This window comes from Pongo pygmaeus, chromosome 22 (assembly GCF_028885625.2).
Source record: "Pongo pygmaeus isolate AG05252 chromosome 22, NHGRI_mPonPyg2-v2.0_pri, whole genome shotgun sequence".
Taxonomy (NCBI): Eukaryota; Metazoa; Chordata; class Mammalia; order Primates; family Hominidae; genus Pongo; species Pongo pygmaeus.
Genome location: NC_072395.2, coordinates 41,392,236 through 41,409,165, shown reverse-complemented (window position 1 = coordinate 41,409,165; position 16,930 = coordinate 41,392,236). Strand labels below are relative to the sequence as shown.

The 16,930-nt window shown below is 38.5% G+C and overlaps 1 protein-coding gene across 9 annotated transcripts in view; it reads left to right on the top strand.

Annotated features, from left to right (window-relative positions):
- The window catches only part of N6AMT1 (N-6 adenine-specific DNA methyltransferase 1), a 319,675-nt gene that overhangs the window by 241,642 nt on the left and 61,103 nt on the right, over positions 1–16,930 (top strand). For all 9 annotated transcript variants that reach the window (XR_010125289.1, XR_010125288.1, XR_010125286.1 and 6 more), the window contains one exon: positions 13,278–13,369. The gene's annotated coding sequence lies outside the window, so the exon portion shown is untranslated. The remainder of the gene's footprint in view (positions 1–13,277; positions 13,370–16,930) is intronic.

Here is a 16,930-nt window from a genome sequence, read left to right as displayed (position 1 = left end):
CACCCCCTCAGATCCCTGCTGGTTTCCTAATACCTTCTCTTCAGTCTGGCTTTGCTCCTAGCATGCCTTTGTAATGGATGATTGGCTCATTACTGGCGCAAGTTTTGACAGATTTTTAACAACTAGAATCTGAAGCCCAAGAAATAATGTGTAAACCAGATTTTCTTAATCAGGCTTCCTGGTCTGAACCACAGAATAGTGAACATGATTTGAATAACTATTTATTTCAATTCTCTTAGCAATGGAATGTGGAAAAGACATTAAAAGTATGTATACTAGTCATATAGATGATACTCGGATAAATTAATATAATACTAATATTTATGAGACTTTTTGGTTATAAAATCCACCTTATTTAGGCCCCACCTGCTCCATGAAGACTTCCCTGATTCTTCTGGAATTTCCTTCTCTGTTCTGTATCACTTTCTATCTTTACTATATATTTTATCATTTGATCAGTTACTATTTTCTATTATTACCTGATTTCCTGTGTACCTTGTTTCCTGAAGTGTAAGTTCCTTGAAAGTAGGGTCATTAGTTGGCACTAGAACTGGGGGTGTTAAATTAATATGTGCTAAATAAAATTGATCCACATTCTTCTCTACTTTCTTGATGCACATCTGGAACTTGCATAAGGATTGGCCATTGGTATGTTGTTAAGATAATTCAATAAACACATAAGGCACACAAATATTTAGTTTCTATTTTTCTTTTGGTCAAACTAGAGATTTCTTCTTCCTCATCTTGATCCAATCAATCATGAAATTCTACCATTTTACCCATGAAGGTTTCCTAACTTGGTTTCCTTTTCTCCATTGCTATCACTTCTTTAGATTAGGCCCATTATCTCATTTTTAGGCTACAGTACACAGCATCTCCTAACTGGCTTTCTTGTCTTTGGTTGTACTTCTCTGTAGCAGTTTGGTAAAACTTACAGTTTCTCCCATAAAAGTGAGCCATTCATCTCCACTACACCTCTCTTGAATCTAGGCTGGCCTTGTGACTGGCTTTAAGAAATGGAATGTGGTGGTGATGACATTGTCCACATTGTGAGCTTGGGCCTCAAATAGCCTGGCAGATTTTACTCTTGCTTGTCCTAGAATCCTGAGACCATGTGAGTGAGCTCAAGCTAGTGTGCTGGTGCATATGAGGCCATGTGGTGGAAAACCAAGGAGCTCCGGCAGACAGCCTCCAACCACCATGTACGTGAGGCCAGCCTGGATCATCTAGCTGCCAGACAATTTGCCAGCTGACTGCAGACACAGGAGAGGGTCAGGTAGAATGAGCTGAGCTGGGCTGCTCGGAAGAACTGCCCTCAGGATCATGAGCTAACTATTCATTCTTTTAAACCTCTAGGTTTTGAGGCAGTTGTTTCTTTTGCAGCACAAACCAACTTATATGCCACTAAAAACAAAATCAGACATGTCCTCTCCTTTGCTTAAAACCCCAGAATGCTTTCCACCACGTGCTATAAATGAGACCCTCAAGATCAGGATCTTGCTGGCCTCTCTAGGCTTAGCTCTTATTAATCTCTACCTCATGGTTTTCTCTCTGGCAATGTGGAAACACTTAATTTGCCTGTGCACCGTGCTCCTCCTTCCAGTCCCTTTGCTCTTCCTATACCTCCTTTCACATAGTGACCGTCTACATATCCTTCAAATTGCAGACCAGATCCCACCTCCTCCAGGAAGCCTGACGGGTTAGATGCCTTTCCCTATGCTTTTCTGATACTCCATTCATATTCCTACCACTACACTTAAGGACTTTCTTTTAAAATATTTATGTTAATACCCCCTAAGTAGATTGTGAGCTTCTTGAGGGCAAGATTTGTATCTTGTTTTCGTTGTGTTCCCTCTGCCTAGCAGGATGAATGACTATTGAATAAATGCATACCCCAAGTTTCAGGAATGTAAAAATAAAATGTGGAAGAAAATGGTACCCATAATTTGTGGCTACTTTGTACCTTCTAAAGATCAAATAACCACCTATGATTTTCATCTATTTATTTTCATGTCTATAAATTCTATTTTTGTCCTTTACAACTATTGCTTCCTGATTGAGATATACTTCATGGATTCAAATCAAATTAGAAGCAAGAACACAGAGAATTTTTTTTCTTGCTCATAGCTATTGTAAACTATCATGCTTACATAAAAATGCTTCAAAATGTAAAACTTAAAACTGGTCTCACTTTTTCATAATAGATGAATTCAGCTAGCTTGGCTTCCTAGAGAAATTCTACAATTACTTTCAGAGTGAACTCCTACGCCTGCATAGAAACCCGCCTAGCAAGAAGGCTGCTCAAGTCTCAACATTTATGAGCCATGAAAGCGAGTGTTGACTCAAAAGTTTTTTGCTAACCCCGGGTGGAGAAGTGAGGCGTTTGTGTGGCATGAGAGGTCTACGCCAGTCATGCCTCTGGTAATGCGATTCTCAGCTTTATTGAGAGCAACACATGGGGCTTCTTCTCCTATTTTTTTTTTTTTAAATTTCTGTTACATGCAGAGGCAAGTGCCCACTGTTACATCAATGAAAAAATTGTGTATCCAAGTGATCTTTTAATCCCTTTGATTCATTGTGTCTCAAAAATCACACAAATGATAACCTATGAACACATCAATAGGAATGAAGGTTGGAAAGAAAAGAATCCAATGAAAACAAGAAAAATTTACGTATCTCGGAATCACCACCCTAATATCATACAATGATGGATAAGTACATAACACACATACCCTTTCTGCCCACAAAATTGTGGCAAGGCTGAGTCAGTCTATATACAGAAAAAGATATGAATATTTTGCTTGGAAATCCAGTCTGAAAACAAAGAGAGGAAATGACTTAGCAGAAGATTTGCACATGAACTACCCAGTCGACTCTGAGCACAGCAAATCAAACTGAACTACCTGAACATGCCACTTGCTTTTAGACATTATCGGATAATCATCATGTCATACTTTTAAAGCTTGTTTAAGATTTCAGGTTTGTCTGTGAGGCTTCTGTCATGTGGCTTCTAAGCAAAAATGATCCCAGTGGTGATTTTGGAAATGCAGTTTTGAAAATTCTGATTACAAGCAATGCTGTATGAGGGACTTGGGTAAAAGTGACGGAGTCGTACTCTCTGCCCTGATTACAAATAGGACAGCACTTGTTTGGATCGAGCATCACAGCACAGATAATTACATAAAATGGGAGTGGGAAGCAAGATGCATGTACTATCATTCTAATGAGATTATTTTCTTCATTGCAATATGATTTAACTCAGAACAAAAAAGTACTCCTTTTTGTGAGTTTTGTTTGCCTGAGTCTCTCTGAACTTGGGCAGGTTTCACTTGGCAAATTACAGTGGTGCAGTGGGAGGCAGAGGTTGGACATGAGGGAATGGAAATTTGCAATTAGGCATGCTTAGGGTAGTTAATTTTATGAAATGGAGGCAAAAGTAAAAGCATAATTTGGTGGATCAACGGAAAGCCAAGTTTGATGCTATTACGTTAAAAAGTGATATGATGTCTATTTTTGTCCATCAAGGCTCCATTTTCAGCTCAGACAACAATAAAGTAGTTGCTAGCTCTACAAAAGAGGGCAAAATAGAACTCGTGTCCTAACTAGAGAACATGGCGTGGCCATGTGCGGAAAACTGCATGTAACCTATGGCAAGAGGATAGTGTCTGGCATCAAGCAAGTGCAACAAGTAGGCAAAAGGGATAAAAAGTTACAGGTTGAACCATTATTAGTGAGGTATTTTGAAGGCAAAATCTCCTTTTACTGAAGATAATCAATGTACCAAAAAAGGCAACTTATTTTTAAAGAAGATAGTAATAAAGGTCCTGAATGAAGAAGCTCCAACCACTGTAGGCAAGTGTGGAACAAGCACAGTGTGGATAAGGGTCTCTACTAGTTTCTTCAGTGGAACTGGCCCTTTAATAAAGCAATGCAACGGGGTGGTCTATGCATGTGTTGTCCAATAGCCACCAGCCACCTGTGGCTATTTAAATTTAAATTAATTAAAATGAGATGAAATAAAATATTCTATTCCTCAAGCATATTTACCACATTTTAAGGGCTCAATTACTACATGTGCCCAGGGCCTAGCATACTGGGCAGCACAGACAAATCAGTTCCATTATTGTGGAAGGTTCTATTAGCACTGAAAGAGCATTGTCTTGGGAGCCTGGGAGTGAATCATGAGTCTGCAACTTAGTGATGGAGTGGCCACTGTTTCCTCATATTTAAAATAGGGCTAGGTGATATAGTACCTACCTCCTGGAGCTATTATGAGGATTAAATAAATGAGTTATTTTTAAATAAGATGTGTAGAACCATGCTTGGTACACAGTAGTGTAATATCAGTAGTTTTTCAATGAATGGTTGCCTGCTGCCTATATTCTATAGTTTGTATATATTTAAGCTCATGTTAATTTTGAGTGGTAACGATGACTAACATTAATTGTACACTTAATCCTTGTGGGCTTGATGTTTTACTTCCTTTGATTTAAGTGCCATTAAAATCTCATGAGGAAGACTTGATTGTTACTTAATAGATGTGGACACCTGTAATCCCAGCACTTTGGGAGTCCGAGGTGGGCAGATCACGTGGTCAGGAGGTGGAGACCAGCCTGGCCAACATGGTGAAACCCTGTCTTTACTAAAAAATACAAAAATTAGCTGGGTGTGGTGGCAGGCACCTGTAATCCCAGCTAGCTTGGGAGGCTGAGGCAGGAGAATCACTTGAAACCAGAAGGTGGAGGTTGCAGTGAGCCGAGATGGCACTACTGCACGCCAGCCTGGGTGAAAGAGTGAAACTCCATCTTAAAAAAAAAAAAAAAAAAAAGACGAGGACATTAAACACATAGATCACAGATCATTCAGAGATAATTTTGAACTTTGCTGACTTTTAACTGCTATAGCATTTACCAGCATGATGAACTACCAGACTCCCAAGTCTATGCTATATTGTCTTTTATCCTTTAAACTAAATGTAACACATGTCTCTCCTGGCTTTAACTCTGAGTTAAAGAAATATTCAAGAATACCTGGTGTGATAGTAACAGCTAACCTTCACAAGCACTTAACATATGCATCACGTAGTACATAATATGTGTCAGTCACTGAGCTAGAAAATTTATATGCAGTATATTAATTTTATCGTTACAATATGTCTATAAGATACAAACTAGTATTACCCCATTTTATAAATGAGTAAATTTAAGCTCAGAGAGGTTCGGTAAATTGTCTAAGTTCATGTAACCAGTAAGTCACACAACTAGCCCAAGGACACAAATCCTATTTCTAATGTCTGTTTTCATAAGCCCTGTGCATACTGTCTTTCAGTATAGAGTACAAGAATAGACAGGTAGTTGACCTAGGGGGATGCTGCCTGACTAGTGCAAATACTGGTGCTCAGAATAGACAAAGTCAAGGAACTTCACTTAATAGCTACTTAACTACTTAAAGAAGGCTATTTTGGTCCTGTGTGCTATGCATGCATATCCTGACTCGCCCTTTCCTTGGGGAAAATTGGGAGAAAATAGTACATACATGGAAATGTACTATTAGCTACTGCAACAGATTTGGCACGGGCTGTGGACCACAGCCTCTCAGCAAAGGAGGAGAGCGTCCCTGCCAGCAAATACCTGCTTCCCAAGCTCAGTTCCATAGGATTCCCCCCTTGCACACTTCCCAGTCTCCTTCCAAATCAGCTGGATCCCCGTGAGAAAAGGAAAAGTGATGTATTTGGGAAGTCAGATCTAAGCAAAGACCAACTCTCTGCTTGGAGTTCTCAAAATTATTTTTAATGAGATAAAGCTTCTTGAGTCAGAGGATATGACATTCTCATTTGCATGATTCAGAATGGCAGTGACGCCACGGGCAGTCAGTCATTGAAAAGGAGTTCCCGAACATGAAACGCTGAACAATTAAACAGGCACTGTAGCTGGCACAGAATGAATTATCTTAAGACAACCGAAGCCTGTTCCATTGGGCCCAGCACAGGAAGCTGGTGACTATCAGAACTTCACAGTAGGTTATTCCTGTTACCGCCCTAACGTTTTCCTGGTGTGGAGACGGATGGCAGATAGGTTTCAGAAGGACAGAAGTTGCTGAACTTCTTACCCTGAGCATAGTATACAGTGCTTATTTACTTACACCTTTGTCTTTGCAATGGCTCAGAGAACTATTCGTATTGTATTACAATGGGAATTTGTAACCTGGTAGCCACGCAGAGGAAAAAGCTCTTTAAGTCATCTCGAAATCATATACAGAAGGTTGATTTTGTGTCCTGAGGAAAGGGTTCACAGTTCCTATTATATTCTGAAATGGGCCTCTGGTTTCTAAAAGAACAGAACTTTAAAAAATACTTGGTATTTAAAAAAATACTTGGGAATGTGGGTATGACTGCCAGACTTAGCTACTAACAGCCCATTTATTTGGTAGGCTTCCTGTTCAGTCTCTTCTATTCCCTAAAAAAGTTGCCGTAATTTTGAAAACAAATAGACCCAGAGAATTGTCCTGTGTGCTTTTAGAATCACAGTTACCACTTAAGTAGGAGTTTAAGATCTCACCTGTGGATTTTCAATAGTAAATGATGTCGATAGTAAAGATGAGGTATTTGTGGATCATCCTGGCTCGTGGGGAGAGCCAGCTTTGTTCGTTTTCTCTCTGTGACTGTGCACACTAGTGCTGGCAGGCCTTTTGACAATTGAGGACTGCATTCCTAACCTCTGTAGAGACCCAGCCTCGCCCTATCAGTGCACAGGTTCAGACTTGCTTCCTCTCAGGCCACCTGGAGCAAATACTCCTTCTATAGTGATGTCAGTCCCCATAATCTCATCCAGTGGGTGAGCGTATCACAATCAGAGTTTGGGGGCTGGTTTTAGAGAAAAGCTGTGGATTGTGAAAATGGGGTCTGGTCAAGTGGCAGGAATGCTAGCAGCCATACGAATGGGAGGAAATAGGACTCTGACTATCAATTTCTTATGTGATGTGTTGACAGTTGAAATAAGCCACTTGCAGCAGGAGAAAACCTGTCTACACTGCCTCTACTTTTTGCTCATCCCACCGTCAAACTCCAGTGCTATCTTTTCTATGGTGATTCATCAGGGAGGCATTTGCTGCCAAGAAATCACTTATTTTGGTTTTCTGTTAGCTACTGTCATTAGCTAAATCCAAATTGTACAGCAAGAATTGGAAGAGAGAGTTAGAAGCAGGCATCCTGATAAAGTTTTCTATAAATATAACTTTTTCCCCTGTAAGCCAAAAGTTATAAGAACAAATAGTTCGATTTCTGTTTTACCGTGTGGACAGAGAAACAGAGTTGGTAATGTTGACATCGATAGAAAATGAAAACACATTTTGTGACTGCTCCCTAACACTTCTTTCTACTAAATCGAAGAATGGTTGGAAAAAATGAAAACATCTTATGCTGTTATTGAGAATAATTGGTCAAGAAACTCTTCTGTTTAAAAAAAATTGAAGTTACTTAATTATAAAAGGTTAAAATGCAAGAAAATTCACTTTCAACTACAATTTTGCTGCCACAACTGATAAAAACATGTGACATAGTAGAGATCTCATTTAGAGTTCTTACTCTGATAAAAGCTAGGAGACTGTTAGATTTTGGGGTTCCACCCAAGACATACTGATTTCTAGAATCTGCATTTTAAAGACTCTCAGGGAATTTGTATGCACATTTAAGTTTGAGAAACTCTGATATAGGGTAATATTTCACAAACTTAGATAACCATCATAATTGCTTATGTGTAGAGCTCTTCAGAAATATTGTACAGAGATAATTCGTGAGTCTTATTCAACTCACTCATTGTTTAACAAACTTTCGCCTTTACTTCAGTAAGATATTGACTAGTTACCACAGCAAGCTGACTAGTCCTGGTTTGTAGCTCATTCTCTAGTATTCCAAAGCATTTCTGCACACTCCACTTGATTGTATGTGTTTACTGGATACTGTTGTGTTTGTTCATAAGCCTGCTAATGATGCAATGTAAATAATGTAAATTGATAAAATCTGAGTGTGAAGAGAGTGATACCATTTATTTGTTGTTGTATGTAGACAGGGCAACTGTAAGTGATAAAAAAAATTTTAAAAATCTAAGAGATTAGGCTCCTGTTTTTTTTTTTTTTTAACAAAGTCTTGAAGTGTTCACTCCAAAGAAACTAAAACTGGAGATTATATATATCTTGCCTTTGTGTGTGAAATACACAAGAAAGATGGATTTACTATTTCATCAGTAGACTTATATGAGAAAAAGCCTGTACTTGACATAAAAAGTCTGTCAAATGCATATGTTTATGTTTTAGTTTCATATAAAGGATTAACCTTAAAGATGTACATATGTCATTTTTTTTTCTGATTTCTTGCTTTATGAAACTTTGGGGTTGAGCAAATTGTATGCTAGTTATAATTTTGTCAGGGTTTCTACTACACATATTTCCAGATCTCATCCAAGACCACTGAATTAGGGTGGGGTTTAGAATATGTATATTTAAAAAGACCTGCCATTCAGCTAGGATTGGAAATTATTGAAGTAGAGAATCCTGGTTGACTAAGCAACGTTACGGAAGTAGAAAAACTTTTACAGGTTTAGATATTTTAAGAATGTTACTAGCACATTTGCTAAAGAATTTCCAGAATTTTTACAATAAAAAGCAATCTCAGCTGATTCCACAGATAATCTTTTGGATATTGTCTCCTTTCCTAGTATGATGTTTTTGAAGTTTTCCTGGGACTGGACCAGCTGGTCCCTCTGAAACTGTCCATTTATAAACCAGGAAGAGGGAGAGCTTTGGATCAAAATTTCCCTATGTCAGTTTTGGAATATCTAAATTTTCCTCTGCACCCCAACCCCATTGAAGTTGGTGAGAGAGGCACACATACTTTGTTTGGGGAGATTCATTACTCTCTAGTGACTTCCTGTTTCCTTAGTCACTGTTAAACCTACATAAGAAACTGAAATTAATTAATCATTAACTTTCTTTTTTTTAAATTTTATTATTATTATACTTTAAGTTTTAGGGTACATGTGCACAACGTGCAGGTTTGTTACATATGTATACATGTGCCGTGTTGGTGTGCTGCACCCATTAACTCGTCATTTAGCATTAGGTATATCTCCTAATGCTATCCCTCCCCCCTCCCCCAACCCCACAACAGTCTCCGGTGTGTGATGTTCCCCTTCCTGTGTCCATGTGTTCTCATTGTTCAATTCCCACCTATGAGTGAGAACATGTGGTGTTTGGTTTTTCGTCCTTGCGATAGTTTGCTCAGAATGGTGGTTTCCAGTTTCATCCATGTCCCTACAAAGGACATGAACTCATCATTTTTTATGGCTGCATGGTATTCCATGGTGTATATGTGCCACATTTTCTTAATCCAGTCTATCATTGTTGGACATTTAGGTTGGTTCCAAGTCTTTGCTATTGTGAATAGTGCTGCTATAGACATACGTGTGCATGTGTCTTTATAGCAGCATGATTTATAATCCTTTGGGTATATACCCAGTAATGGGATGGCTGGGTCAAATGGTATTTCTAGTTCTAGATCCCTGAGGAATCGCCACACTGACTTCCGCAATGGTTGAACTAGTTTACAGTCCCACCAACAGTGTAAAAGTGTTCCTATTTCTCCACATCCTCTGCAGCACCTGTTGTTTCCTGACTTTTTAATGATCGCCATTCTAACTGGTGTGAGATGGTATCTCATTGTGGTTTTGATTTGCATTTCTCTGATGGCCAGTGAAAAAAAAGAAAGTTAATGATTAATTAAGCTTTATAACTTTACAGCAAATCGGCCTTAAGATATGTTAAAGCTTTCTCCTTTTATTAATAGCGTTGTGGCATTATGATGTAGTGGAAAATATATAGGATTTGGAGTCAGATATACTTGATTACAAATTGTAATACTCATACTCACAAATTGTGTGAAGTTATGACTCTCAAATCCTGTTACTTTAATAAAAATCTTTTTGAAAGTTAAATAAAATAATATATCAAAAAAAAAAAAAAAGAAACTGAGCAAAGGGGGTTTTGAGAAGACTAAGCTGTACTGATTCCCTCTGGACCAGTGGACTAAGCTTGTCCTTCGATCCCCTGATCTGGTTTATGCAGCCACTGTATATGCCTTCCAGGCCCCTGCAGAAACCTGGATACTGGTAGGTTATGTCTCTATGGAAAGATAAACAACCTTCACATGACAGGAGGGCTGGAAAATGAGATTATCACCTGCCTTTTAAATTAGAGATGGCAGCTACAGTTATTCCTGGATCAGATTTGAGTCTTGCCTTTAAGGTTTTAAGAATGTACATTTTAAAAATGATGTTTTAAGTGAGCTGTCTTCTGGACTTGCCACCCTGCCTGCGGTCCACTCTTCTAGCTGCTCTGCATAGCTCCAATATTTGGCTGTCAGATACATACCCAATGTCCACATGAGCATTTGTTTATATTAGGGCCTTTGCTTTGGAAGTGCACATTCTGGCTATTTTGGATGAAAAATGCCATGATTTATTTTGATGTGTAGGATCTGGGTTGGAATATCTGCTCGATGTTGAGGTGATTGTGTGACCGTGCTAAACCTAGGCCCACTTATTTATAACTGGAGACAACACCACAGCACTGTCTCCTTTGGCTTCAGAATCTGGCTGTCTGGTTATAATTTGCCACCCACCTCCTCCTCTCTAATTACCAGTGAGACTTTAGAGAAAGAGGTAATCCAAATCCAAGCACACTAAATGCATCAAATGTCTTTGAGAAGAGACCTGCCAAGACTCTGGGGTAAATTCTATGGTTTCTCACATTATGCCTGTGTTTCCCAGACTTGCCTGATCTTAAAAGTCCTTGTGTATGGGGAGGGATGAGGAAGGGCTGTACTTAAAAAATGTAGATCCCAAGCCTTCCCAGCAATTTTCACTCACTTGGTCCGTTGGGGGTGCGAGCAGGTGATTCTTATGAACAGGTAAGTTAAGAATCCCCGCTTTAACTAATGTTTTGGGATTTATTTCATTCTGATGCTCTAATACTGCAAGCTCAATAAATTATGACCAGGGATGTGTGTGAACACAGTTAATGCCAGAGCACATGGATGAAGGGTGCTAAATGCTTCTTGTGATTCTGAAAAAGCCAATGGCAGCACGTGATGCTCACTTGTTCTAAACAGTAGGACTGTTCAAGAAAACCTTTGCAGGCTGGGCGCGGTGGCTCATGCCTGTAATCCCAGCATTTTGGGAGGCCAAGGTGGGCCAATCACCTGAGGTTGGGAGTTTGAGACCAGCCTGGCCAACATGGTGAAACCCTGTCTTTACTAAAAAATACAAAAATTAGCTGGGTGTGGTGGCAGGCACCTATAATCCCAGCTAGTTTGGGAGGCTGAGTCAGGAGAATCACTTGAACCCAGGAGGCAGAGATTGCAATGAGCCAAGATCGTGTCATTGCACTCCAGCCTGGGCAACAAGAGTGAAACTCTGTCTCAAAAAAAAGAAAAAAACCTTTGCAGAACCTGTGATCGAATCTGAACTCCAAAGAATATCACAGAAACTAAAGTTGGCCTTATTTATAATAATGCAGTCAAAACAAGCAATTCTTAACTCATAGTGGTTGCAAAGATCAATTAACACCATGTCCAGTCTTTATAAAATAAAAACACCATATTTTTGATATTTTAAAATATCAATACTATTAAGTTAGCATGTCAAATAAAAAGGAAGCTTATACTATATATAAATGTATGTATTGTATACATACATATGTGTATATCTGTGTAGATACATATGCTATTGTTACCGGTGGAGGGTGCCCAGGTTCTTGGCTTTTGAATAAGGAACTGGACAAAATGCACAAAGCAAGGAAAGAATGAAGCAACAAAAGCAGAGATTTATTGAAAATGAAAGTACACTCCCGAGGGTTGGAGTGGGCAAAGCATAGGGTCTCAAGAGCCCTGTTACAGAATTTTCTGGGGTTTAAATACCCTCTAGAGGTTTCCCACTGGACACTTGTTGTAGTCCCCATGCAAATGAAGTAGTCTGATTGGTTGTGGAAAGCAACCAGTCAGAGACTTAAGTGATGTTACAAAGGTTACACCCTATGCAAATGTCTGATTGGTTGTGGAAAGCAACCAATCAGTGGTACTTTCAATTTTCCATCTGCCAGGCAGAAAAAGGGCAGGGAGGTTGCAAAGAAAGTAGCCTCTGGTCCTTTTGTTACTTAGGTGTGGTAACTTGGGGTTTTCCTTTTGATTTAGTTCTAGGAAGTCAGTGTGAATTGGCCTTAGGTTCCCTGCCTCCAGATCTTATTCTCCTGCCTCACTATATACACATATCTTTATCCATATAAGGTACATGAATAACACTAGGTATAGAAAGTTTATGGATGGTACCTGACTTATGTTAATTTTAGCATTGGAAACAGTTCAAATGGAAGAGAGCTTACAAATAATTTATTTCAACTACTTCATCTTACTCATCAGGATATTGAAACGTGGGGAGGCTAAAATGAAACAGATGGTTATTGTTGGAGCATGGACAAGAACTGTTACTGTCAATATTTTGCTCAGAGCACATTTTAATTTTATTTTAAATCAGATTCATCAAAGCATAATTTATGTGATAGAAAATGCACCCATTTTCAGTGTTCAGTAAGTTTTGACAAATGTATGCCCTTGTGTAACCACCGTCCTGATCAAAACAGGTAACATTTCCATAACCCCAGAAATTTCTCTCATGCCTCTTTGCAGTGCACTGCTCTGATCTCTATCCTTATAGATTAATGTTACCTGTTCTAGAATCTCATATATACAGAATCATACTACGTATGTTCTTTTGTGCTTGGCTTCTTTTGTTCAACGTAATGTCACTGAAATTGATTCATGTTGTTGCACATTTCAGTATTTGTTCCTTTTTATTGCTGACCAGTATTTTATTGAGTGAATATGCCACAATTGGCGTATTCATTCAGCTGTTAATGTGCGTTTGGATTGCTTGTAGTTTTTAGCTCTTATGAATAAAACTGCTGTAGACATTCATGTAAATGTTTCTGTGAATATAAATTTTCATTTTTTTAATTAAATACTTAGGAGCAGAATTGTTGGGTCATATAAGTATATGAGTGGGTTTGAAGTAGTGTCTCATTGCAATTTTAATTTGCATTTCTCTGATTACTAGTGACCTTGAGCATCTTTTCATGTACTTGTTGGCTACTTGTATTTCTTCTTTCGCTTGTTCAAGTTTTTCGCCCTTTAAAAAAATTTTTTAACTTATTTTATTTTATTGTTTATGTAGAGATGGGGCCTGGATGTGTTGCTCAGGCTGTGTGAAACTCCTGGTCTTAAGCGATCCTCTCACCCTGGCCTCCCAAAGCATTGGGATTACAGGTATGAGCCACTGTGTCTGGCGTCTCTTTTTTTTATTGCATTGTTTGTCTTATTATTATTGACTTGTAAGAGTTCTTTATGTATTGTAATATAGGCTCTTTTTGAATATATGTATTTCAAATATTTGCTCCCAATCTGTGCTTGCCATATCATTTTCTTAATAATGAATTAACTAATTTGTTTTAGGATTTATCTTATTTGCTCTATTGACTTCTTAGTTAAATTTCTTTTTATTAATATTTAGTTGTTGTTCTAGCCCTAAAAGTTACCAAAGTTTACTACTTCACACTTAATAGTTCCTAGTTAACACTTACACTTACTATAACTACACTTAATACACTTCTCATTGCAATAACCATATAATAGTTTAATTCTATTTTCTACTCCACCCATCCTTTGTGCCATTTTTGTGCCATCTTTTACATATAACATAAAAAGTCCACCATTTAATGCTTTTTTTTTCTTTAAATAGTCAGTTGTCTTTTAAGGAAATTATAAGAACAACAATAAAAATGTACTTGTTATTTACTGTTTCCAGTGGGTTTCAATCCTGGTATATTTCAATTTCTATTTGATATCATTTTTTTCCCTACAGCTTGGAGAATAGCCTTTAGCATTTCTTCTAGTGCAGATTGATGCTAACAAATTCTTTCAGCTTTTGTTTGTCTTAGAATGATTTTTTAAATCCTTTCTTTTACAGGATATTTTCAATAAATATATTGATCCTTGTTGTTATATTTCTGGTGATCTTCATTTTCTCGTGTAGATCCATATTTCCATCTGGTATCATTCCCTGTCTACCTTAATCTACCTACCATGCCAAATAGGGTACTAGAAATAATCTCTGTTTTTTTTATTTTTTTATTTTTATTTTTTTTTAGAGGGAGTCTTGCTCTGTGGCCTAGGCTGGAGTGCAGTGGCATGGCCCCGGGTCCCAGCTCACTGCAACCTCCACCTCCTGGGTTCAAGTGATTCTTGTGCCTCAGCCTCTGGAGTAGCTGAGATTACAGGCATGCACCACCATGTTTTTGTACTTTTAGTAGAGACGGGGTTTCACCATGTTGGTCAGGCTGGTCTCGAACTCCTGATGTCAAGTGATCCACCCACCTTGGCCTCCCAAAGTGCTGGGATTCCAGGCATGAGCCACCAAAAATAATCTCTTTGAACTTTAGTTTTCTCATAAGCAAAATGAAAGGATTAGACTGGATTGTGTTAGGGTTCCTACATGTTGTAATCTTTTCAAGAATCTTCTAAAAGTATGTTTTGATTACTGGGCTTATTTTAATATAAGTTCCATAAGTATCTTTTGCAATAGCTAGCTTTTTTCTTTATAGAAAATTTTTGAATAATCCTTCTCCTAAAATAACTTTATTCTTGAAACAAGACAGCTCTACAAAAATGTACCTGTTTGTTTTTGCATCTAATCTCTCCTTTTATCATTTTCTACTGACCTATGGGCAGAGCTCAGTGATAACGTGACTTTTCCTCAGTTGATTTCAGTAAGTTGGGTGCATGACTTAGCAATTTGTAAAAGGCTGAGGATTTGTAAAAAGGCTGAGGCCTGTTCTAATAGTAAACCAAAGTAGCATAAATGCAAATATAGCTATTCACCTACCAGACAAAAGTCTTACACTCTGCCTTTCATCCCTAGTTTGGCTGAGCCTTGACATCTATTAGCTCATTCTGCTTAATACAGGAGAAGCCTAGCCTAGGCCTAGGTCTGCAGCTGACCTCTTTGGTGCTTGGTGTAGTTGCTCAGAATCATGGGTAAGTGTGAGTGCCTCAGGTGCAGACAGGCTACCTTGTTTCTTCAGCTGGTGATCTGGCTTTCTGCCTTGGGTACCTGATTAGTGTTCTTAGTCCTGTCTGTGCCTGGTTCCATATTCCAGCTCATTAAGCCAGGAACTTGTTATTCTTCTCAGATCTTTCCAGGGTCCTTCTCTAGAGTCTTTAGATCCCAAATAATCATAGTCACTTGACTTGAGCCTGATACAAAACAGACTATTGTCTTAGGACAGTGATGGGACCAGACACATGACTGTGGGTGTCATCATGCCCTAAAAACCACCGCTGCCACCCTCTTCTGACTAAGTGAATATTCCCCTTCGATGGCAGCAGCAAACAGAACCCACAACTCTGTTTTTATCCTCATTCTCTTAACCTTTGTTTTAGATCGTAATAGAAGAATGTCACTTCATATGTATTATGGAGAGAAGTGATTGACTTAGAACTGTGTCTAATTACCAATTTTATGGATAGGATGATGGGACTTCTCAATGGAGAGGAGAGGCTACTTTGCTTTAGCATCAAAATTCCCATAGTGGATGTGAGCATTAATTTTCTCTAAAATTCTGGACAAAATCTGAATATAATTTTTTCTCTGTGCTTCTGGTATTACAAAGACTAGAAATGAACTTTGTTGTTTCTTTTTGAAAAATGGCTCATACATTCCAGTTTATACAGCTAACAGAACACACATTAAAATTGTTTTGCCGATAAGACAATAACTTCTTTCTCAGTTTTACAGCCTTCTAGTTTTTCCTTACTCATGAGTCTGAAACTGCTGGCATTTGCTTGACACTGCAAATTGGCATTAGAGTTTTTTTTTTTTTTTAATACTTTAAGTTCTGGGATACATGTGCAGAACGTGCAGGTTTGTTACATAGGTATACACGTGCCATGGTGGTTTGCTGCACCATCAACCCGTCATCTACATTAGGTATTTCTCGTAATGCTATCCCTCTCCTAGCCCCCTACCCCTGCGACAGGCCCCAGTGTGTGATTTTCCCCTCCCTGTGTCCATGTGTTCTCATTGTTCAACTCCCACTCATGAGTGAAAACATGCAGTGTTTGGTTTTCTGTTCCTGTGTGAGTTTGCTGAGAATGATGGTTTCCAGCTTCATCCATGTCCCTGCAAAGGACATGAACTCATCCTTTTTTATGGCTACATTAATATTCCATGGTGTATATGTGCTATGTTTTCTTTATGCAGTCCATCACTGATAGGCATTTGGGTTGGTTCCAAGTCTTTGCTATTGTGAACAGTGCTGCAATAAACATATGTGTGCATGTGTCTTTGTAGTAGAATGGTTTATAATCCTTTGGGTATACACCCAGTAATGGGATTGCTGGGTGAAATGATATTTCTGGTTCTAGATCCTTGAGGAATTGTCACACTGTCTTCCACAATGGCTGAACTAATTTGTACTCCCACCAACAGTGTAAAAGCATTCCCATTTCTCCACATCCTCTCCAGCATCTGTTGTTTCCTCACTTTTTAATGATCGCTATTCTAACTGTCATGAGATGGCATCTCATTGTGGTTTTGATTTGCATTTCTCTAATAACCAGTGATGAAGAGCTTTTTTTCATATGTTTTTTGGCAACATAAATGTCTTCTTTTGAGAAGTGTCTGTTCGTGTACTCACCCACTTTTGATGGGGTTGTTTTTTTCTTGTAAATTTGTTTAAGTTCCTTGTAGATTTTGAATATTAGCCTTTTGTCAGATGGATAGATTGCACAAATGTCCTCTCATTCTGTAAGTTGCCTGTTCACTCTGAT